This window comes from Narcine bancroftii, chromosome 2 (assembly GCF_036971445.1).
Source record: "Narcine bancroftii isolate sNarBan1 chromosome 2, sNarBan1.hap1, whole genome shotgun sequence".
In the NCBI taxonomy this organism is placed as follows: domain Eukaryota; kingdom Metazoa; phylum Chordata; class Chondrichthyes; order Torpediniformes; family Narcinidae; genus Narcine; species Narcine bancroftii.
The window spans coordinates 115,421,714-115,444,590 of NC_091470.1; the positions used below are offsets into that span (position 1 = coordinate 115,421,714).

Genomic DNA, 22,877 nt, shown 5'->3' on the forward strand with positions numbered 1-22,877 from the left:
TTCCATTTCATGATTTATGAAGGAAAGTTTCATCTGATTTCAACAGAGAAATTGTGTCCGTAACACACGGGTATTTTTAAAACAATGAAATGATCTCACTTGTAAGATATGACAGGTGAAGCATTCCCCATTTGTCCAAACTTCTGCATTTTCTTCAGCTAGGAAACCTCAAATATTAAATTGTGGCAGAAAATGGCTGCAATGTGTGAGTCATAGATTAAATATCTTTGAAATAAAATCTTATCAGACGATTTACTTTTCCTTCAAAGTTTTCAACCTCTCATTCAACCAGGACTATTTTTTACTGAAGGCCCCCAACCTTTTGTGTGGTTACTGGTATACAGGACCCATCCAACAAGGAGAAGTGAGAATTTGCAAACTGCAACATGTGGGAGATTCCATTGAATAAGCGACAGTCCCAAACAGCTAGCTGGGAGCCTCAATGAATGGAGCAGCCATTCTCAACGGGAGCCAACAGCCTCCCCGGGGACCACTGCACATTGAAGTAAAAGCCTCGTTTTAGGTAGTCGGTAGGAGAAAAGTACAGAAGAAACCAGAACTTGACTGATTCACAAGAGGCCTGGAAACTTTGAAGCAGAGTCCTCAGGGAGGGGTGGGGGAGGTGTAGCTGAGAATGGCGTAGTCATAGCGTAGTGAAACCCCAATTTTCACAAGGATCCAAAAAATGAAATGAAAGAAGGTTGATGCTTGTGATGGTCTTGGCTATAGGTTTACTACTTTCTGCAGCCTCTGAGCTGCTAGGCTCTCAGGTTTCCAAACCAGGCTGTGATGTGACCAGTCAGTGTTCTTTCCACAGAGCACAATACCCAATGCTTCAGATATAGCAGATAAGCCACTCCAAAAATTCATTGTGCCAACACCCACCCTCTGCCCACACCTCTCATTACTCCCACTTTAAATTCCAGCAAACTATTTTCTACGTGTGACAGCTGAGTGTGAGTAAGGTAGCCTGGTGTCTCATTCAGGTGGAGACGTGAAACATTTACCAAAGTATTTCTCTTCCTCTGTTCACTCCTCCCACAAGATCAGTCACGACTGGTGCAAGAATTTTCACCTACCATCTCTTTTAATAGGGGAGTAAACTACTTGACCTGCTCAGTCATCAGTATTGGACCACATTTGGAGATATCTCTTGGTCACATGCCAATGTGGATGATACAAGGTTCTCAGCACCGCATATATTCAGGGAGACAATTATTTTTCAGACTACTTTGTTACCAGAGATGAAAACAGGCTTTTAATGTATAAATAATTGAATAATATTAACTGGACGTTACAAGAGAAGTGAATATAGAGCTCAGTTCATGAAGATTCTAAAATGCTAATGTCAATATGTGATTTGTTTGTAATGCCTTCTGTTGTGTTCCTGAATGTAAAAGTTGCTGCATGGTATTTGATTTAAGTCTCTGGTTCATTGGAACCTGTTCTGTACTGGAAGGCCTGATTAAAATGAAAATCCTGGGAACTTAAGTGTAGTTAAATTGTTAAATGTCCCTTCAAGATAGAGGTGACCTTCACATTGTAACGATTGGCATTTGAAACAATGGGGAATCTATTGGTCAGGTTGATAGCTGATGTAACCATAGCAACTTCAGCATTGTTAATGGACGGCCCAGCTGATGGAGTCATTGCCTCTCAGCGCGAGCAACCCAGGTTCAATCCTGACCTCTGGTGCTCCTTGTGTGGAGTTTGCACGTTCTCCTTGTCACACCATGGGTTTCCTCTGGGTTGTGGGTTTGGCTGCCATAAATCACCCCTGGTCTTTGGATGAATTGTAGAATTCGGGGAGTGTCAGGGTGGAGTTGATGGGAATGTGGAGAATAGAAATGGATTCATGTAGGAGTAGTGCAAATGGGAGCTGGATGGTTGGCCTGGACTTCATGGACCTGTTTCCATTGCTGTGTCACTCTATGACCATGGTGCAGCAGAGGGATTTGAAGAGGGGTTTGGGAAACTTGTGCTCATCACTGTGTTAATGTCAAAGGATTTACATCGACCGTTGTCAGAAAAGAGGTTTTAGGCTGAGGCAGAAACACGACACTGGAGAAACTCAACAGGTCAAACAGTGTCCTTTATATAGCAAAGATAAAGATACGGAATTGATGTTTCGGGCTTGAGGTCTTACCTTAATGAAGGGCTCAAGCCCAAAACGTTGGTTATGTATCTTTATCTTTGCCACGTAAACGACACTGTTTGACCCACTGAGTTTCTTCAGCGTCGTGTTTCTGCCTCAGCTGTGGCATCTACAGATGTTACTCCACTTTGGGCTAAAGGACAGTAAGGAAATGAAAGAGATGAATGAGGTGGGCTAGGAACTGGAGGGGAACCTGTGTAAATGAATAAACAGCAACTGGAGGAAGAAGAGAGCAACTTAAAAGGATACAAATGGCCAGTGAAGAACAAAATAGATGATTGAATAGAGAAAAGAAAAGACGAGCTTGAGGAAGAACGTGCTATGAATATAGCCAGAGTGAAAGCATTAGCTCAGGCTTCTGCAAGATTTGTCACTCAAAATGACAAACTCAAAGGGCTAGCACCTAACCTTCCTGCAGAGCCATGGGTAATGCAGCCACGAGAAACAAATATACTCAAGCAAGGAGCCATGGGTGTTGCTGCTAGAGCTCAAATGACAATGACCAGTGATATGGAAAGAGCAGGTGACATTCAATCTCTCCAGAACACACCATCCAAACCTCCTCTGGTCAGACTTGCTGTTAATGAATGGAATAAAAAGCAAAACGAGAGCAGTGAAGGAAAATGATGACTGCCAGGGATTCAGCAGATGAAGGCGAACCGTAGTTACTATCAATGGCTTGTTGTGTATGAGTAAATCTTATCATGCACAAACCTAACTACAAAAAAAATTGTGCTACTGTGCCTCCTTGCACTTGTAGCCACCAAACGTAGGTATGATGTCAGAGGAGGTTCAATGCAAAAGTTATTAGTTTTAAACAAATAAGATTTAGCCTTTAAAGAAATTATGAGGTTATCTCAGACAACCATCACTCTTTGGCCTTTGTCATTGACTCCATTGTGGAAGGATTAAACAGTTTGTGGAGTCTTGTAAGATAGATATCAAGTCAAGTTCATTGTCATCCGATTGTACAAATACAACCCATGAAAGAGTGTTCCCCAGTCCTCGGTACAAAACACAGAGACACACAACCAGACATAACAGAACATTAGGGGCTTTTCGAAGATTCTTAGACAGTCAGATGGATGGAAGAAAAATAGAGGGTCACGGGGTAGGGAGGGTTTAGTACTTTTTTTAGGGAATTATATGTGTCGGCATAACATTGAGGGCTGAAGGGCCCGTACTGTGCTGTAGTGTTCTATGTTTTAAATACAGATAAACAATACATATACAGGACAAGTCTTTATATAGGTAAATAAATATTGTTTCATGAATATGAGAGTCTCAGGTGGATGGTGAGTGGAAGCAGTTCCTTTGGTCATTGAGCATTCTCACTGCCTGTGGGAAGAAGCTGTTCCTCAGCCTGGTGGTCTGGCTCTGATCCTCCTGTATCTCATTCCTGATGGGAATAGCTGAAAGATGCTGTGTGCAGGTGCTGGTAGCCTTTCCTAGCCAGTCTTACCAGGAAGATGTGCTGGCATAGTGCATAGGATAAGAGATGAGAGTTATGAAAATCCATCCACGGGTGATGGATGTTTCACCTGGTGTGAAGGAGGAAGATGAATGACCATGTATGTGGAGGACTTTGTACCTTTGAAGTTAGTCACAAGGTGCACCATCTGCAATAGGTTTAGAGTCATTCCTCAAAGTGCAATGACATGGTGCCTAGTTGTTGGTTTCAGTAGTTTGCTGAGGAAAAATAATTGGTCAGGACACTGGGGAAAGCTCTCTTCCTCTCCTTCAAATAGTTCACAGGGATAGTTGAGACACAAACCAGAGGACATGGGTCAAAGAGAAACATTAGGGGCAACTTCTTCACACAGAGTGTTGGGAGTATGGAACAAGCTGCCAACTGAAGTGGTGAGCGCAGCTCAATTTTAAGAATTTGGGCAGGTACATGGGTGGGAGGGGTATGGAGGGCTATGGACTGGGTGCAGATCAGTGGGAATAGGGAAAAAATGGTTCGGCACAGATGAGAAGGGCTGATGGGCTTGTTTCTGTGCTGTAATGTTCTATGGTTAATTTACACCCACCTGAGAGAGCAAATGGAACCGCAACACCTCATTCAAATCTTAAAAAAAAAACATAAACATAACAATTACAGCACGGAAACAGGCCATTAGGCCCTTCTAGTCCGCACCGAACCAAACACCCCTTTCTAATCCCACCTCCCTGCACAATGCCCATAACCCTCCATCTTCCTCTCATCCATATACCTGTCCAACCTTTTCTTAAATAATACAATTGACTCCGCCGCCACTATTTCTCCCGGAAGATCATTCCACACAGCTACCACTCTCTGAGTAAAGAAGTTCCCCCTCATGTTACCTCTAAACCTCTGCCCCTTAATTCTTAACTCATGTCCTCTTGTTTTAATCTTTCCTCCTCTTAACGGAAATAGTCTATCCACATCCACTCTGTCTATCCCTTTCATAATCTTAAATACTTCTATCAAATCCCCTCTCAACCTTCTACGCTCCAAAGAATAAAGACCCAATCTGTCCAATCTCTCCCCATACTCCAGATGCTTAAACCCAGGCAACATTCTGGTAAACCTTCTCTGCACTCTCTCCACTCTGTTTATATCCTTCCTATAATTAGGCGACCAGAACTGCACACAGAACTCCAAATTAGGCCGCACCAACGTCTTATACAATCTCAACATCACCTCCCAACTCCTATATTCCATGCAATGATTGATAAAGGCCAGCATACTAAAAGCCTTCTTCACCACCCTATTCACGTGAGTTTCTACCTTCAGGGAACGATGTACCGTCACTCCTAAATCTTTCTGCTCTTCTGTATTCCTCAATGCTCTCCCATTTACCACATATGTCCTATTCTGATTCTTCTTACCAAAATGAAGCACCTCACACTTATCAGCATTAAATTCCATCTGCCATTTTTCAGCCCACTTTTCTAAGCAGCCCAAATCCCTCTGCAATCCTAGAAAACCTTCTTCATTATCCACTATTCCACCTATCTTAGTATCGTCTGCATATTTACTAATCCAATTCACCACCCCATCATCTAGATCATTAATGTATATAACGAACAACAATGGGCCCAATACAGATCCTTGAGGCACACCACTGGTCACCGGCCTCCAACCTGACAGACAATTATCCACTACCACTCTCTGGCCTCTCCCTTTCAGCCAATGTTCAATCCATTTGACTATCTCAAAACTTATACCTAAAGACTGCACCTTCCTAACTAACCTTCCATGTGGTACCTTATCGAAGGCCTTACTGAAGTCCATATAGACAACATCCACTGCGCTACCCTCATCCACATTCCTAGTCACCTCTTCAAAAAATTCAATCAGATTGGTCAAACATGACCTTCCTCCCACAAATCCATGTTGAGTGCTCCTGATCAGACCCTGTCTATCCAGATGTATATAAGTACTATCTCTAAGAATTTTCTCCATTAATTTACCTACCACAGACGTCAAACTTACAGGCCGATAGTTGCCAGGCTTCCTCCTTGAACCCTTTTTAAATAACGGAACCACATGCGCAATGCGCCAATCCTCCGGCACTATCCCCATATCTAATGACATTCGAAAAATTACCGCCAGAGCCTCTGCTATTTCCTCCTTCACTTCTCTCAATGTCCTGGGGAAGATCCCGTCTGGTCCCAGAGACTTATCCACCTTTATATTCTTCAAAAGCCTTAAAACTACACCTTTTGTAATCTCTATATTCCCCATATTTACCCAATTTGCTTTTTTTATCCCACATCTCCCAATATCCTTCTCCTTAGTGAATACCGAAGAAAAGAAACTGTTCAATATCTCCCCCATTTCTCTAGGTTCCACACACAGTTTTCCACTCTGATTTTCTAAGGGACCAATTTTGTCTCTAGCTTTCCTCTTACCATTAACATATTTGTAGAACTCTTTTGGATTAGTTTTCACCCTGCTTGCCATAGTTTTCTCGTACCTTCTTTTAGCTTTCCTAATTCCTCTCTTAAGATTCCTCTTACATTCAATGTATCTTTCAAACATCTCCTTAACTCCATGCTTCTTATATCTAATGTACGCCTCCCTTTTTCTTCGAACCAAGTTTCCAATATTCCTTGAAAACCACGGCTCTCTCAAACCTTTTGCCCCTCCTTTTAACCTAACAGGAACATAAAGCTTTTGCACTCTCAAAATCTGATCTTTAAAAGACTTCCATCTCTCTACTACATCCTGCCCATAAAACAAATTGTCCCAATGCACACCCTGCAAGTCCTTTCGCATCTCCTCAAATCTAGCTTTTCCCCAATCAAAAACCTCAATCCTTGGCCCTGATTTCTCTCTTTCCATAATGACATTGAAGCTGATGGCATTATGATCACTGGACCCGAAGTGCTCGCCAACACTAACCTCCGTCACTTGACCCATCCCATTTGCCAACAGTAGATCTAACACTGCTCCTTCTCTGGTCGGCCCCTCTACATATTGTTGTAAAAAACTATCTTGCACACATTTCACAAACTCTAACCCATCCATTCCTTTCACAGAATGTGTTTCCCAATCTATATGTGGAAAATTAAAATCTCCCATAATTACAACCCTGTGCTTATCACAAATATCTACTATCTCCCTACAGATTTGCTCCTCTAGGCCTCGGTCCCCTCCGGGTGGTCTATAATACACCCCTACAAGTGTAACCTCTCCTTTCCTACTCCTCAGTTCCACCCAAATAGCCTCCGTGGATGTGCCCTCTAATCTATCCTTCCTAGGCACCGCTGTAATATTTTCCCTGACAAGCAATGCAACCCCACCTCCTCTTGCCCCTCCGACTCTATCACACCTAAAACAACGAAACCCAGGGATATTCAGTTGCCAATCACATCCCTCCTGCAACCATGTCTCACTAATCGCTACCACATCATACTTCCAAGTATCAATCCACACCTTCAGCTCATCCACCTTTTTTACAATACTCCTGGCATTAAAATATATGAATTTCAGGGATTTCCCATTTTTTAATCCCTGTTTTCCCTCATCTTTAAGAACAACATTATTTACTTTTCCTGACAATTGCCCTTCATCTTCTTCCAGAGCATTTCCCTTCTCTATCACCTGCCCATCCATATTCAAATACTTACTACAAACTTTCATTGTTTTCATTCTAACCTTCTCCTTACTGCTCTGTACTATTTTGTTCCCTCCCCCCAACCATTCTAGTTTAAAGGATCCTGAGTAGCCCTAGCAAATACCTCTGCCAGGATTCTGGTCCCCCCTGCGATTTAAGTGTAACCCGTCCTTACTGTACAGGTCACATCTCCCCCAAAAAAGGTCCCAGTTATCCAGAAACTTAAAACCCTGCCCCTTACTCCACCCCTTCAGCCACGTGTTAATCCTCCACCTCATCCTATTTCTATTCACACTGTCACGTGGCACAGGGAGTAATCCAGAGATTACCCCCTTTGCGGTCCTTCTTTTTAACTCCCTACCTAACTGCCTGTACTCACTTTTTAGGACCTCTTCTCTAATTCTCCCTATGTCATTGGTACCTACATGTACCACGACCTCTGGCTCCTGTCCCTCCCACTTTAGGATATCTGGGACACGAGCAGCAACATCTCGGACCCTGGCACCAGGGAGGCAAACCACCATCCGGTTCTCCTTGCTGCGTCCGCAGAATCCCCTATCCGTCCTCTTAACTATGGAGTCTCCTACCACAATTGCCCTCCTCTTCCTTTCCCTCCCTTTCTGAGCTACAGGGGCCGACCTCGTGCCGGAGGCACAGCCACTGTCACTCCCCCCAACCTTGATGTCCCCCTCAACAGTGCTCAAAGAGGCGTACTTATTGCTGAGGGTTACATTCACAGGGCTCGTCTCTGGCACCTTACGTTCTTTTGTCCCTCTCCTAACAGTTACCCACCTTTCATCCTCCCGTGGCCCTGGCGTGACCACCTGGCTGTAACTCCTGTCTATGACTACCTCTGTTTCCCTAACCAGCCTGAGGTCATCGAGCTGCAGCTCTAGTTCCCTTCCTTTGGGTCCTTTGCGAGAAACTAATGATAAATGATCTCTTGTGAATCAAATGCGAGGACATGAATAACAATTACAAAAAGGACTCAAGTGTCCAAAGGAACTTTGTGAACCTTATTAAATATTTGATACTTGGATTAACAGATAATGTGGAAGTGGATTAAGCAGAACGCCTTATGAATTCTTTCTCTTGTTACACATGGCAATTCTCTATGTTCAGATACGATTGAAATGAGCTGGATGGAGTACATCAGGCACACCAAGCAGTCACCGAAAATGGAGGGAAGTCTGGGGGAAAAACTGATTTCCCATTCTCAGAATCAGGATTTATTGTCATGAACAAGTCCTGAAATTCCGTGTTTCACAGCAGCTTCATAGCGTAAATATTCATATTATAACCATCTGACAACAATAATATAAATAAAAAAATAATAGAGCACGAAAAGTGAGGCAGTGTCTTTGGTTCATTGATTATTCAGGAATCTGGTGACAGTGGGGAAAAAGCTGTCCTTGTGCCAATAAGCACTCGTCTTTAGGCTCCTGTATCTTTTCCCCGATGGTGGCAGAGTGAAGAGGGCATGTCCTGGGTGGTGGGGGTCTTTGAGGATAGAGGCTGCTTTTTTAAGACACCGCCTCATGTAGATGTCCTCCATGGAGTGACATAGTCTGGTGCCTGAAATGTTGCAGGCCGAGTTAACAACCCTCTGGAGTTTTTTCTTGTCCTGAGAGTTGGCACCTCCGTACCAGTCAGTGATGTAACCAGCCAGAATGCTCTCTGTGGACACCTGTAGAAGTTTTTGGGAGTTTTCAGTGACATACAAACCTCCTCGGACACCTCACAAAGTACAGCCGCTGGCGAGCCTTCTTTGTGATTGCATCAACATGAGGACAGATTATTGGAGGTGTTGACACCCAGGAATTTGACCTTCTCCATTACTGAGCCTTCAATGAGAACTGGGTCATGTTCCCCTGACTCCTTCCTGTAGTCCACAATCATCTCCTTGGTTTTGGTAATATTGAGCACAAGGTTGTTGTCGTTACACCATTCAATGAGCTGATCTATCGTATTCTGACCTCTACCCTGCTCTGGGTCTCCAGGAAGCAGGAAGGATGTACTGGCCTTGGAGGAAGTGCAAAAGAGGTTCACCAGGTTGATTCCATGGATTAGGGGGTTAGCCAGTGAGGCGGGATGACTGGGACAAAAATTAGGGGGCATAGCCTAAAGATTCAGGGTAGTAGATTTAGGACGGAGATGAGGAGGAACTGCCTTTCCCAGAGGCAATGTGCCCATTGAAGCAGTGAAGGGAACCTCAGTAAATATATTTAAGACAGGTTTGGATAGATTTTTACATAGTCGGGGAATTGAGGGATATGGGGAAAAGGTGGAGATGAGCCCGTCATCAGATCAGCCATAATTTTACTGGATGGCCGACTCCTGCTCCTGTTTCTGATGTTCTTGTGGCCCCCCATCCCATATCCCAGAAGTTCTTCCCTTGGACATTGCCTCCTTCAATGCCGGCCTAACCCTTGGTGGAGTTATCGATGCTGTTGAGGAGGTACCCTGCACCCCGACTGCATCACAGTTGCAGACCCCAGCCTTTGCACTGCAAGAATTCTATCAACGGGAGGAGGGTGCCCTCCTTCAATTAGGGTGATCAGGAGCATGAAAGCTCAGCTGCTTGTGCATGTAAAGGGGAGGCTGGTTCTTGTTTTTCCCATTGTGAGAACCAGATCCTCAAGTTAGACTCGACTGCTCAAAAGACACGTGACATTTGACTAGGTTGAATTAATATATTCACAAGTTTAAGTTTATTACCCTCTGACTGTACATATACAAACAGACTAATCAGCAGTTCTCCAGAAAGGGATGTACACACCACAGTTCTCAGCACACTATAATCAGATACACATACATGTGGGCATAAATGACGGTGTTTGAATCTTAAAAATGTCACCCCAAAATCTCATACGCCAAGTATAAAATACACACCTTAACAGTGAAGACTCAGCGCTCCCCTTGCAGGGTCCATCCGCCCAGTCTGACTGCCATCTGCTCTGTACAGGCTTTAATCGGCCCATTAAAGGAGCTGACGATGGTTTATTTTAAAATATGTTCATAAAACTTTAACCTTTTATGGCTAATTTGCTTATAAAATATTGTGACAGCATCGCACTACAGGTCAGCAGTAAGTGCCAGACTTGGGGTCGTCTTGTCCAGCGAGTATAGCTCAAACCCTACATTGTAAATGAAAATTCTGGGGTCGTCTTATACAGTGTCATCTGTCACATACGCTGACATATACAGTATATACATGAAGATATAATTTAAAATAAATATAAATATTTTGGGATGATTTAATAGGTTGCACCCTGCGGCAATAAGCTATTTCGCAGTCTGGCAGGCCTGAATTTGATGCGCGTGATTCACAGACACAAGAAAGTGTTGAGGACATCTCCGTCCATCCTGAAAACGTTTCCTTACTGCTGATGTGTACCAACAGCGATGTCAATGTTGGGACACAGATCGAAATTGGGCCATTTTGGCCCTCAGACCCCTGCCAGAGTCTTCACAGCTCCGATGCATTTTTGAAGGTCTGGAAGCTGTGTCACTAACTTTATGAAAGATGAGTCTGATGCTCTCCATGTAGATCAAAAGAAAAAACACCTTCACGCTTTTTATTCAGGTGCCTGCCAGCTTTTGGTTATACCTGACAAATGACACAGGCACATGTCAAAGAAACTTAGCATCAAGTAGCTTAGGCAAGCTTCAAACATTCAGCTCTCCCTCAAAAAGATGGGTACTTATCAGTCACTGTACACCTAAGGAACAGGAATAGTCTTCATTTGAAAATGAATTAAAAAGGACTTATAGATCTGCCATTCAAAACTCTGCAGTGGTCAAAAGAAGAATCAAAACAAGATCACGCATCAGCTGATACAACTGAAACAAAGATGGAAAAGTTAGAAAAGATCAATAGGCCAGGCACATCTGTGGAAAGAGTTAATATTCCGGCTCCAGAACCCCTGGGAAAGAGAGAAATGCAAATTAGTTTCCAGCTGAGGAGGTGATTGGGTGGGGGAAATGAGGTAATTAGAAGAAAGGGAATATCTCTGATAGGATGAGCCCAAATAGTAGTTAACAGCATATTCCTCGGGCCCCAAGGACGCTGAACGACCGACCAAAGGAACTGCTCACACTCACAACCCGAGACTCTCATATTCATGAAATAATATTTATTTATTGTTTATTATTTATTTGTATATATGAATACTTGTACTGCATGTGTATTGTTTGTCTGTATGTGTGTAACGTCTGGTTGTGTGTCTGCATGTTTTGCACTGAGGATTGTAATTGTACAATAAACTTGACTTGACTTGTTTGCATAATGTGATGTTAATTGCAAGGTTTTGTGTCGGCAGCTAAACTCTATGAATAGAAAAAGATAATACTTGGCCAACATGATGACAGGGAGCTAAAACACCTGTATAATTCACAGGTAAACCTGCTCTGGCTTTTCACTCCTTTACATTCTTCTTGAGGGCGTACGTTCCAATCACTGCACTGAAAAGGAGATTTGCCAGGCGTACAGAATGCCATAAATTACATACTTATCTACATCTCTGAACCGTGCTTCAAGGAAAACAAGTATACCTGCACTGGCCAAGGAACTTTCACAGATAGTCACAGGAGCCTGTTTTCATTATCGTAAATGCAATTAGCAGGGGAAGAGATAACTGAAATTGCAATAATTCTTCTTGGTACTGCAGAATAGATAATACGGCAAAAAATGCCACCCAGATCTCCATCCTGAAACTGCAGCTTTGTTATGAAGTGTTTTACAGGGATGTGTCTCAGTAAATGGGTAGCAACAAGTACTTTCAAAATGGGAGATTTTTACAGCATTTTATATTTTCCACTTCTTTTATGGACCAACTGGATATTTTATTTAAGGTTCAACCTCATCTCCAGAACTTCCCTATCCTACTCATCCCCCCCCCCCCCCACCCTTTCTCCTCCCAAGGAACCAGCGTTGTCCTCAGCTCTGAGCAGTGCACTCAGTGTAGCGATAAGCACAATGCTACTCCAGGGCCAGAAATCCAGGTTTGAACCCACCTGTAGGGAGTCTGTACCTTCTCCCCATGTCTGTGTGGATGTCCTCCAGGAACTCCAGTTTCCTCCCAACTTCCAAAAAAAAACGTGCTGGGTGGGGGGAGGGGTAGGCTCATTGGGTTATTTGGACAGCCCGGGGCTGTGAGCCAGAAGGGCTTGTTACTGTGCTGTGTGTCTAAATGAAGTAAAATCAGATCAATCTCCTTCATTTGTACAGCATTTAAAGGGATCCCATCACCAGACTCAATGTTCTCTGCCCCTTTCACTGTTACTGATTTTGACAACGCCAGAATTTGCTCTTCGATGTTCACATTTATGCAAGAAATGTACACTTTCAGGCTAAACCGGCATTGAATTTCCCATTCAGAAATTTTTGATGGAACTGAGCAGGATAAACAGCTGATCCATGGGTAGAATGGATGTGTCTGAGCTGCAGAGATCCCCCACCAATACTTTGTCTGCTCAACATTCGAGGATTTGGAGATTTTATGTTTCTTTATTTAGTTGCCCATCCCTAAATGTCCTTGGGAAGGTAGAGGTGAGCTGCCTCCATGAAGTGCTGCAGTCTTTGAGGTATCGATACAGCCGTAGTAAGGGGGCGAGGTTCCAGGATTTTTTCCCCAGTCACGGTGTTATATTTGCAAGCCAGCGGAGGGCAGCTTCCAGATGATGGTGTCCCCAGGCTTCTGCTGGGCATGTCCATGCACCTGGCAGAGATGCAGGGTTTAGATGGTGCTGCCTCAGGAGCCTTGGTGAGTTGATGCATGATCCCTTTGAAGAACACCTTCACATTGGCGACCTTGAACTTCCACTTGGTCAGCACTTTAATTCTGCAACTCCATCCCAAAGACCCCTCTCTGGTGTCCTCCAATGTAAGGATGAGGACCAGCCATCCTGGGCACATTACAATCCTTGTGACGTCATACTGAATATAATGCTGACAGGTAACAGTACTTTTTGTTTCTCTCCATCCCTACAGATGAGGTGCATCTCTGCTCTCAAATCGTTTTGTATCTGGCCTTCTGTTTCTTAAAATGATTGTTACCCTGTGGTACTAGCCATCTGAGACCCTTATATTCACCAAATGACATTTATTTATTTATTGGAATGTCTGAATACTTGTCCTGCATGCGTATTGTTTGTCTGGTTGCGTTTTGCACCGAGGACTGGAGAACACTGTATCATTGGGTTGTACTTGGATGACAATAAACTTGACTTGAGCTTGATAACTTTTGCCTGTGGCCTAGGCAAGTAAAGGAGAATAAAGTTGGCTCTGGCAAACATGACCCATCTGCGGTGTCAGGATGCCAAAGATTTTGTCCCAGAGGGAGATACGGGGGAAAGAAAAAGTTTTGGGAATGATGGAAAGGGAAAAGGTGGCGAACTTCGTCACTGGAGGTCAGTGCCACCTTTTCCCTGCGCCTGTTGGATGGATCCCAATGTTACTGTGGCGACGGTCGGCGTGTCCACACTCAACGGGCAGAGGCTATTGTCGGGAAAGAGTTAACGGGGCAATGCCCTTGGAGCAAGTCGCAGCGCAGCTGCTCGGCCGACTCCACTCGGCCGCTGAGTGAGGAGTGAAGGCGGCCGATATCCGCCCCGGACCAGTGGGCCGTGGATGAGCCCATGGTGGTGCTCAGACGTGCCCAGGCTGGCGATTGGCAGCGGCCGCTCCGAGGAAGATTCCTTCGGCATCAGCTGTTAAAGCAAATCAGAGATTACATCAGAGGGACTCGCTCCCTTTTTTTTTTAAATGGATTTTTGTTCACCTCTTCACGTCAGTGGTTACACGGAAACGTATCGTTTAAGCACAGCCCTCAGAGCTGGTTCCCACAGGGAGGAACCAGGGCTATTTCCAGAGGGGCACAGCCTCTGTTTCGCATCTCCAGGCCCTTTAAACACGCCTCTCCCCCCCCCCCACCCCCGCCATCTCTCTCTCTCTCTCAGACGTTTAATAACCCGCAATCAAAAGCAAACACGAATGCTTGGAGATGCAGAATCCAGTCCGGGGGGGGGGGGGGGAGAGAGGAGCGGGGGGGGGGGGGGGAGAGAAGAGCGGGGGGGGGGGGAGAGAGGAGCGGGGGGGGGAGAGAGGAGCGGGGGGGGGAGAGAGGAGCGGGGGGGGGGAGAGAGGAGCGGGGGGGGGGGAGAGGAGCGCGGGGGGGGAGAGGAGCGGGGGGGGGGAGAGGAGCGGGGGGGGGGGGGGAGAGGAGCGGGGGGGGGGGGGGGAGAGAGGAGGGTGCGCCCCACTCCCCTCTCCCACGGGCCAATAACCCCGGTTAAAAGCCGCTCCGCCCGCCGAGCCGAATGTGGAGCTGGCTGGGAGAAGCCGGTTTTTTGGGTTTGGACGATGTACGTGCGCTGTGTGACAGGGATAATGGCCCCTCCAGCTGTTAGGATGGGGGTGGGGAGGTGGATGTAGGCTGAATAACTAACCCTATCACTGCTTCCTGCTTTCTGCTCTCAGTTGTAGTATCACGTTTACCCAGGGACTCTCCATGCTTCAGCTTCTTCTCTCTCCTTCATTTTGCCATTCCCTTTTTGTGGACTTGTAATATGTAAGTACGCTGTACCTTGCCTTTTATTCGGGGGAGCGTTTGTGCAGCCTGGCTCTGGTGGAAAGAGCGGAGTCGGGCGAAAACCTTTCACTGTTGTTCTCGCTGAAACCACACAAGGTTTCAATGCTTTGCCATGTTTATTTCTGTCTGTCATTGCCTTTCAATCGCTTCCAACCTCCCTTTTCAGCCCGGCACAAGAAATTCAGTTGTTCTGATCAATGTGGACTTTGAAGTGTTTCGGATATCGCCTCAAACATTTTTTTTTGGGGGGGGGGGCTCCCTATTTGCCCAGCGATAGGACAGAGTGGCTTTTAAAGACCCACGTCTTTGGAATGTGGACTTTTTCTGACCTGCTTTGCTCGCCATGGTTTTAAAATATCTGGTCGTTTTGTTGACCTTCAAGGGCACCACCAACATTGTCTCTCCTTGGTGGATCTTAATCCCTCCAAAGTCTGTCACAGCTAAAAGATATTGGCTGCCAAAACACAATGCAAACCATTTTATTAACTTTTCTGGAATGTGACACAGCCATATTCAAGCCAACAGGTTGATCTCTGGTGCCAATAGGAGCCACACTGGCCTTTCAGAGAGACAAGAATGGAGTGCAGAATTCAGGTTTTATTTTGCTCAGCTATGACCATAATTCCCCTGCCGTTATGATCCCTGTGCTAATCTCCACAAAGAGGTTTTCTTTAATTTGGCGAAGGCCAATGTATTTTTAACTGGTTTTCCTTGAAGCATCAAGCTAAGGGAGTTGTATGTTTCTGCAATCCTTCTCCAGTAATCTAATGAGACAAAGGAACTGAGGGGGTCATCTGTTCAACATGCTTAACATCATAGATTCAAGAAACGAGAATCTTACCCTGATTTGCCTGGGGAACGGATGAACAATAACAGTTTTTGTCCAACGAGACTGATGTGAGTGAGAGACCCTTCTTCTTGATGCTGCCGCAGAAGCCGTCAGAAATCTGACGTGCTCCCATTGTCAAAGGCACAGGAGTGGCTTTCTGCGCCCGCTAATCGCGGGATGCTGGGGAAGACAGCAAGAACCCAGCCAGACTTGTGCTTAGTCAGATGGAAAAAGAAGTGGCAGTACAGGCAAAAATGGGACGGGCCGACAGGGACCTCTGCTGTGTCCGCAACACCCACTGCAATGAATCCTTTGTCTGGGAGGCAGCAGCAAGGCATTCATCTGCTCCCAAGGCTGTTGACAGAGACACAATATGGAGATTAGGTCGGAGAAAGCCTCCACTGATACTTTTTATTCCATAATCCATTCAAAAATGATGGGATTTGGTCCCCAGAAGAAATAAATTGCAGGGATTTTTGTTTTGCACCAGAATTATCATCCTGTTCACACAAGTCAGTGCCTGGTTATATTTTCTTTTCAATCAGCTTCAGCCATTCAGTTTCCTGGATTTCTGGGAAATAATGGAGTAATTTAACAACTTGAAAGTGACCTCAAAAACAAGCCCAATATAGCAACTGTGGACAAGTAGCAGTTACTTCTTGATGGTTGAGGGATAAAAGTTTTGCTCCACTCAGGTGTTGTTGTTTTAGTGAAGAAAATGTGGAGACAGATGAGCAGACGTGCACTGCCTTTCTTCGACACAGCGTGCCAGCTGGGGTGGTGGTCGTTTGTGGACTGCTTTGGGAGAACGACAGTTAGCGGGCGAAGGGACACAAGGAAGGGCAGAGACTGGGTTTAACTTCGTAGCTTTGGGCAATGTGCCTGTGGCTTCCGGGCCGACGAGAATGTTTGAAGCATTGGCTTTGGCACACTTGCCAAAGGTTAGTGCCTTTCATGAAACCCTAGGGAGTTGGCGGTGGGGAGGGTGGCGGTGGTGAGGGATGGGATTGCTTTCCGCGTGAACTTAAAATAAAACCGTTGCCTACCTTTCAGTCTGTGCTCATTTCCAGAAAATGTCTGGTTTCTCAGACGTGAGGCTGCTTGTTATGTATACAAGGGGCTTGAATATCTCGCAGGTGGCCGACTTGGTGCCTGACAGATCATCTGATAGAATCTGGGGTTCGAAGTCCATCAGGGATGCAGGACTAAGGCTTTTCTCCAGGTTTACGTTTCAAAGGCGAGCTGATTGGTCGATTAATTGGTTGGTGTAACTTGTTCCGAATATGTTTTTAAGTGGTAGAATCTGAGGGGGTTGAAGGGAAACGTTGGAGAGCAGAGTGTAGGACTTGTGCACATGAGTGCTTGATGATCAGTGTGAATTAAGAGGGCCAGGGGATGGTTTCAAGCTGTGTCACTCTACCACTTGGTAAACAAAGTGCATTTGAAAGGTGGCACACATTGCAGCTATGCTATGCCTGGTCGAGGGAGGCAGTGTGAGCTGTGGTCAAGGGGACTGCTTCCTCCTGAATGGTCATTGCTGGATCTGTAGGTGGATAGCATTCCATCTTACTCCTGGCCTGACCATTACTACATCGTGGAAAGGCACAGGGGAGCCCGGAAGCCCATCACTTCATACTCAAGCTTCCAAACTGGGACTATGGCACTGCAGTGGCACAACTGGTGAAGACACTGCCTCGCTGGTCCGCAAGCCAGGTTCAATCCTGACCTCCTGTGGAGTTTGCTGGTTCTCCATGTGACCACAAAGGGTTCCCTCCCACACCCCAAAAAAGTTGGGTCACTTGGCAGTTGTGAATTACTCACTGTGTTCAGGTGAGAGGTTGAATCTAAGGAAAGTTTGACGGGAAGGTGAGGAAATTATAATGGAGATGAGATGAGGTCATGTTGCAGCTCTACAAATCTCTGGTGAGTATTATGTTCAGTTCTGGCCACCTCATTACAGGAAGGATGTGAAAGCTATGGAGAAGGGGCAGAGGAGATTTACCAGGATGTTGCCTGAACTAGAGGGCATGTCTTATGAGGCAAGGTTAGCAGATCCGGAACTTTTCTCTTTGGAGCGTAGAAGGATGAGAGGAGACTTAATATACAAGACTATGAGAGGCATAGATAAGGTGGACAGCCAGCACCTGTGTCCCAGGGCAGGAATAGCAAACACCAGATGACGTCTACGAAGTGAAGGGAGGGAAGTTTAGGGGAGATGTCAGGGAGTTTTTTGTTTTACACAGAGAGTTTTGTGGGTGCCTGGAATATCTTGTCGGGGGAGTTGGTGGAGGCTGAAACATCAGGGACAGCCACATGGATGGAAGAAAAATAGAGGGTAGGAAGTGTTTTGTATTTTTTTAAGGAATGTATGGGTCGGCGCAACATTGAGGACTGAAGGGCCTGCGCCATGCTGCAGTGTTCTATGAGAGTTTATTGTCACGTGCTTAAGTACAATGCACAACTGTAATTCCTTGCTTGCTACAATCACACAGCATCGTAAGATGCACCAACTACAAAATATAAATGCATGAATCAAAAGGAATATTTCAGTTGTGATCAATGTTCTTGAATTGTGGGGTCAGCGTGATTGTTCTTTTTTGTCACCTAATTACAAGAAATATCCCCAAAAAATTGAAAGGGTGAAGAGAGGGTTTATAGGAATGCAGAAGTTGTAAAATACAGAGCAGGATGATGTGACTGGCAGGTCAGGCCAAGTTGTCCTTTCCCAGAGAGAGAAAAAAAAACCTCAGCTTTTGGTGCATTGCCCTTCATGAATCAAAGGATTGAGTACAGGAGTTTGGATGCTGTGGTAAAGTTTTATATGACATTAATGAGGACAAATTAAGAGCCTGTGAGCAGTTTTGGTCACCTCACTACAGGGAAGATAGTGGTAAAACTGAGAGCGTGCAGAGAAGATTTACTAGGATGTTGATAGGATTTGAGGAGCGGAGTTACAGGGAGAGGTTAAACAGGTTGCAGACTCTGGGGAAGTGGAGGACTGGCACAGGGCACCAAAAAATAGGGAGACCACCTTCCATTTGAGAAGGAGAAGCAGGGGAGATGACCCATGGGAGGGTGACCACAGCAGTGGACCTGTGAGGGGTTCTGCAGCTGAAGGACCCAGACAGGCAGCGGACTGTTGGTAACTCAAGGCAAGGAACCCATGCAGGCTTTGGGCTGCTGGAAACTGGATCAAAGCTGGCTGATTGGGGTACTGGGTATCCGAGCCAGGATGCGAGAGGGTGCCAAGGCTGCTGAAGGGTTCTGAAACGTACTGGAGCTCGGGCTGCCAATGGTTTGGACTGGACTCTGTGTGGCTGCAGAAGTGCTGGAGGTGAATCCATGGTGACTCAGTGACTCTGGGGGGGGACGACTCTCTTTTGCTTCTCTTCCTCTGACTATAAGAAGCACTTCAGGCAAATTCTGCTGATGGCGAATCTGTCACAGCAGGCAAAAGGCAATTTCACGTAATATGACACTCTTTATTACATGACACTTCAGCTGGTTGATCGTTCCAACTCCCACCACTCTGTGTGAAGAAGCTCCCCCCCCCCCCCCAATGTTCCCTTTAAACAACTCACCTTTCACCCTTAACCTCTAGCTCGTCTCATTTAACCTCAGTGGTAAAACTGTTTGCATTTAATTTATCTAAACGTCTCATAATTAGTACACCTCCATCAAATCTCCCCTCATTTGTTCTATGCTCCAGGGAATAAAGTCCTAACCTGTTTAACCATTCCTTGTAACTCAGTTCCTGAAGACCAGGCAACATCCTAGTAAATCTTCTCTGCACCCTTTCTATCTTATTGAGATCTTTCCCGAGTTCGGTGACCAAAACGGCACACAGTTCTCCAAATTTGGCCTCACCAATGTCTTGTATAACTTTACCATAACATCCCAATTCCTGTATTCACTACTTTGATTTATGAAGGCCAATGTGCCAAAAGCTCTCTTTACAACCCTACCTACCTGTGACACCACTTTCAGGGAATTATATATCTGTATTCCCAGATCCCTCTGTTCCACCGCACTCCTCAGTGCCTGACCGTTTACAGTGTACATCATTTTTTGGTTAGTCCTTCCAAATTGCAACACCTCACACTTGTGACAGAATATAGATATGTTTTTGGGAGATAAATTGGGAAAGGTTTTTTAGTGTTGGTCACATACAAACACTTTTGAACAGATCTTATTTAAAATACTGGAGCTCTGATCGTGTTAGACATGTCGGGGCCAACAGTCTTTGCAGAAGCTTTGGAGAGTGCCCAAGAGAATTCACTAATGGATTGTTGTTTACCAGAAGGCAACAGATGAAAGAGCTTTTCGGAGCCACAGATTGTCTGCAGTGGAACTTGCTGTTCTATGAGGGTCATGTGGTTTTGCAAGCAGAGAGAGAGAGAGAGTTTTACAGTTTTACAGTCAGCAGCAGCAACTGGGACTGGAACAGGACAAGCTGGAAAGTTTGTGGAAAACCTCATTTGGAAGACGGGTTGTGAGTGCTTAGTTCAGCATGGTCAAAGTCCTTGTGGTTCATGCAAGAGGAAAGGACTGGCTGTCTAATGTTTCACTTGAAATAAGTGAAACAAAAAGGAACTCTGTGGCGACCTGAAAGAAAGAGGTTATCACCTGGAGAACCCTGATGGAGCAAATTTCTTCGGCAAGACACTGAAGTGGCTGATTCAAAAAGGAATCAATTGTAGGTGTCGGTGTACAACAAACCTCTCTCTGAAAACTGACAAGAACCTTCCTGAGTGATAACCATTTACCTTTCAAGCCCCAAAGCCTGTTGAACTTTATAAATGTTAAATTCTGTGCACAGTATAAGAATTGCCTCCAACCTGTGAACTTGGAGGAATGAGAAGTGAGATTGGACTATGAATCAAATAACTTTTCTGAACTTACATACACATTACATACACATGTACTTAGAATTAGAAGGGGGTTAAGTTAGGTTAGTTAAGTCAATAGTGATTAGTTAAAGTGTGATTCTGTTTTCATGTTTAAAGATAATTAAAAGCAACTTTTGTTTAAGTAACCATTTGTCTTGGTGAATATCTATTGCTGTTAGGTTTTGGGGTCCTCTGGGCTCGTAACAATATGAGAAGCAACCATCCACCACTGCTCCCTGGCTTCCCTAATCTATCTTTGCTCCTAAGAGAAAAGCCCCCAGTTCTGCCCACCTTTCCCCATAAGACACATTCTACAATCCAGGCAACATCCTAGTCAATCCCCTCTACACCCTCCCCAAAGGCTTCCTCTGTGCTGCAGTGTTCTATGGTTTTGATTTAGGCACTGGCTCAATGATCCAGACTGACCTCTTTGTTAAAGGGAAATACAGGTGGCAGCTTAATGCTGTTACAGCGCTAGAGATTGGGGTTTGAATCTGATGCTAATGGTAAGGAGTTTGTACTTCACCTCGTGTCTGTGTGGGTTTCCTCCCACCCTTCAAAAAAACGTACGGGGGTTGTAGGTTGATTGGGTGTAATTGGACAGCCGGGCTCATGGGCAAAAGCCCCTGTTACTGTGCTGTTTTTAAATTTAATTTTAAATTTAAAAAATAGATGGAAAAAGAACTGATTCATGTCCAGATATATTTTTGAGCAAAGGTGTGCACAGGGAGAATGGAAGGATTGGCTGGAGTGATTCATAACAGCTCAAAGTTACTTCTGTTGGGAAGACACTTCCTGGTAGGGTCCAAAGACTGAGGTCCTGTTCTCCACCACTGTACATTATTTGCTTTGAACAGGGTGGGTCCAGAACTAGCAGTCAATATAAGGAGTTGGCAAACTTTAAAGCAAGAATACAGGGGAGTTCACTGAATGCAGGAGGAGATAAATAAAGAAGTCAACAGAGATCAGTCCATCACAGTAAATATTCCATCTTACATCTCGGCTAAGAGATGGTATGTTCTGGAAGAAAAAAGTAAATGAAGCCCATTTAGTGATTGCAGAAAGAGGTCATTGAAGGGCACAGTGAAGAAATAATGAAATGTGGGGTTATGGTTGGAGAAACTATGGGGGGGTGGGGGAGAGTGGATGAAGGTCACACGCAGCAAGGTGTTAAATCTGCAGCAATTCTAGGGCCAGTGGAAGATGGTCTGCCCTTTTTGATGAGGGTGGAACAGTCTCAAAAATGTCTGCTTGAAAAGAATAATGTCAAGAGATGTGAAGATATGCAGTCAGAATCAGGACATTTGAAATTTGGGATTAAGTCTAGAAAGAGGTTTAAGAAGAAATAAGAACAAATCAGCTGTGTAAATAATGTAGAAATCTGAAGTAAAAAGTCATCAAAACAGAATAATTATACAAATACTTTTGTGCAAAACAGTATTAGAATAAAAAGGATATTTGAAGGAGTGTTAATTATATTTATTTGAATTAGGCAAGACAAAATATTAAGAAAAGTTATCAAAGAGTTGAGATGGATTGGAGTTAAATAATGAATTAAGATGACCTGCTTGTGGGAGTGTTGACATATAACATTCAAAACTGTAACTTAAAAAAGGTGAGAGCACAAATTCATCAATACATTAATACCATCGAAGTGCTGGCTGGAGTTACTGTTTCACCAATACTCCAAGTCTTTCTCCATTCATAGGCTCTGTAAGTTATTCTCCAAAGATATAATTGTTGCATATATTTTTGGCTACAGGACACAATCTTCCAAGCATTTTTCAGGAGTTGGGCTCAAATAGTAATTTTTTAATTAATTCATGTTCTTGGCTCAGCTCGGAACCATAGAAAGCACATGTTCGGAAAGTGGCTATGTGGAGCAGTGGGTCGAGAAGAATTCTCTGTTCTATAGAAAGTCTTCATCTTCACATCCAAGCTTCATGCCCTGAATGAACCGCACACTCCTAAGATTATCTTGCCTTTGGTCTGCACCACCTGATCTCTCCCTCTAATTCTACCCCATCAGGTCTACAGGGTCGTGCAAGTTCAAGTTTATTGTCATGTGTACCAAGGTGCAGTGAGAAAGTTCAGCTGGACATCCCATTCAACAGGTAAAACACAGCACAGATGTGTAGAGCTACAGGGAAAGATCACTTGGTGTAAGGCAAAGGAGAGATAATTTTACCCGTGTGAGGTTCATGCAGGAGTCATGATGATGGGGAAGAAGCCGGTACTGCCCAAATATTCCCAATTAACTTACACCCCTGTATGTTTCAAAGGGTGGGAGGAAACCAGAGCCTCTGGAGGAAACCCACGCAG

At 44.7% G+C, this 22,877-nt stretch overlaps 1 protein-coding gene and 1 long non-coding RNA gene across 8 annotated transcripts in view; one reads left to right on the plus strand and one right to left on the minus strand.

The window, feature by feature from the left end:
- LOC138754179 (methylcytosine dioxygenase TET3-like) overlaps window positions 1-22,877 on the plus strand; it is a 204,041-nt gene that overhangs the window by 94,067 nt on the left and 87,097 nt on the right. The window contains exons 1-2 of one of the 7 annotated variants that reach the window (XM_069918066.1): window positions 14,524-14,816; window positions 22,585-22,669. The exons of 4 other annotated variants lie outside the window; for them this stretch is intronic. The gene's annotated coding sequence lies outside the window, so the exon portion shown is untranslated. Of the gene's footprint in view, window positions 1-14,523; window positions 14,817-22,584; window positions 22,670-22,877 lie in introns of those variants that run through there. 2 more of the 7 variants (XM_069918068.1, XM_069918069.1) reach the window with 2 other exon arrangements.
- On the minus strand, window positions 9,934-16,900 carry LOC138754182 (uncharacterized). The gene is made up of 3 exons (XR_011351595.1): window positions 16,713-16,900; window positions 15,679-16,237; window positions 9,934-13,956 (listed from the first exon to the last, which is right to left on the minus strand). It is a non-coding gene; the product is annotated as an uncharacterized lncRNA (long non-coding RNA).